Source organism: Leptonychotes weddellii, chromosome 7 (genome assembly GCF_054177405.1).
Source record: "Leptonychotes weddellii isolate Sample4059 chromosome 7, ASM5417740v2, whole genome shotgun sequence".
Classification (NCBI taxonomy): Eukaryota; Metazoa; Chordata; class Mammalia; order Carnivora; family Phocidae; genus Leptonychotes; species Leptonychotes weddellii.
Genome location: NC_138375.1, coordinates 48,344,362 through 48,346,683, shown reverse-complemented (window position 1 = coordinate 48,346,683; position 2,322 = coordinate 48,344,362).

Below are 2,322 nucleotides of genomic sequence, written 5' to 3'. Positions count from 1 at the left end.
AAAGTTTTAGATTATTCCTCACATTGGAGGGTTAATAAGGGTCAATAAAATCTGGGAAAAACCACTTTGGAGAGAATACACGTGAGTAATGAGTGGAATGAATTGGTGTAGTAGGAAGAAGCAGTTTGCTGGAAAGAGAAACAGAAAAATCACGTATGCTTAAGAATGGATTCTGTAAGTATTCTATTGGTTAGAAGTTCATTTTTTGTAAATAAAACTCTTTTAAAAATACAATGATAAAACATTCTTTTAAAAAAGTAGATTTGAAAAAAAATAGATTTGTTAAAATAATAATTCTTGGAATGAAAAAGACCTGGATCATATTCTGGCTTTAACATTTACTAATTTCATGGGAGAGGAAGTGTCAAACTTTCCAAAACAGTTTTTTCCTTTTTCCCTAGAGAGAGAAATCTCTTTTATAATCTTTTTTCTAAATCTCTCGTTCTTCTGACTCTGGATCAATGGTTGGACCATTGTTATTCATAATCAGGGTCACTGTGTAGCCCTCTACTTTTTCTCTCCAGTAACCGTAAGGAGACCAAGGCCCACTCCTGCATGGATGGGCCAGTTGCCCCTCTTGCATCTCTATGTTCCTCTCAGAGCATTCCTTAAACCTAGAGAATCATCCTGAATAGATTCCATTCTTTGACATACAGAAGTCCACTTAGTGCTTGAGTCAAAGCTGTGTGTTTGATCTAGGTTACAAGAAAGTCTTGTGTTCGGGTATCATTGTTTGCCTACCTAAGTCTAAAGTGAAGATTTGGATTCCCATTTATTAGTGATATATGTATTTAGCGTTCTCAGCAGTTATCTAGAAGGAGAAGGTGTTTGATGAAATGGGATTGTGGGGTTCTTCGTTTCTTATTCAAATTCTATCCAATAGTGCTTCAAACACTATCTTAATGCCTAATATTTGCATTTGAGGATTAGATATCCAGAGACTTAAAAAAATAACACCATCTGAGTTTTGGCTTGTTAAATAATTATGACATCTTTAAAATGGTATTAGCCCTAGATCAAAGGGTTAAAAGATCAAAATGAGCTACCATACTTTGTACATCACCTGCTGGCATATAGTAAGGGCTTAATAATTTTTATTTATTAGACTCTAAACAATAAAAGGATAGGAAATTGGCTTGTTCACTATTGTTTCTTAACCCTTAGCATATTTTCAGTTTGGGGTGTGTGTGTGTGTTCTACTTGAATGAACATGGGGAGTGTTAAAATTTTTTTACTGTGTAAAATAATAAGATAATCATCTATCTGACATTCTGGAATGTATCCTCTAATTGGTATGGAGAAGGAAACAGAAGAGACATTTTATGGAATAAAATAACAGGACTTTTGTATTGTAGGAAAATTTGACAGTTTCTGGGCAGCAGAGGATAATGGGTATCTGAAGAATTTGAGTGGAGAACTCAAGAGGTAGGACAAATACACATTCATGATATAGTTTTAAAATTTATTTAAATTTAATATTTTTCAACCAAAACCAATGTGTTTATGTGTGTGTACATATATATTATATACATACACATATATGTATATATCACACAACTGTATATACCATATATACATTAAAGAATTATCAAATAATAATAAAATATATTAAAATTATTTTCCTAAAATGAAAGTGCCAATGTGCTGATTATACTAAACAACATAATTGGAGTAACATTTAAAACATATTTTTTTGAAGTATAAGCTATGAGTTTATTTTAAAGCAGTAGCTCTATTCATGGACAAATCACCCTCATAAACGTAGTATTTACTGTCAGAATCTTTAGTTTGATCTGTGACTTTTTCCAGGAAAGTGTCAAAGTAAACTGTAGCTGACTTTCTTTTTCATCTGCTTATAAATTTGTTGCTAGAGCTGTTTAATTTTTCTTTTCCCTGATGAATTACAGAATAAAATAATTGTATATAGAAAAACATGTGATTCCATTTTTAACCCTCATAATATTTGCATAATATTGTGATTGAATATGCTTCCAATAAAGAGGGTTTTGCTTTAAACATGTAATTGTGAACAAGTAACTACAAAGATTTGAGGGTATTGCTTGATATACAATTTGATTAAAATATTTATTATTTCCTTGCTCTTCAAAATGGTCAATAATATTACTCAGCTATCTATTTCCTTTTTAGAATGCACTTTTTAGGGCTTTTCTTCATTACTTTTTCTAATGGTTGATATCCTGAGGAACCACCTGATAAAGGATTTATGTCACCAATAGGGGACAGTTATTTGAAAATTCATTACTCAGTTTCCTCTTCATTCTGTTGTCAAGAGCATTTATAGTAGACATCTTTTGAGATTTC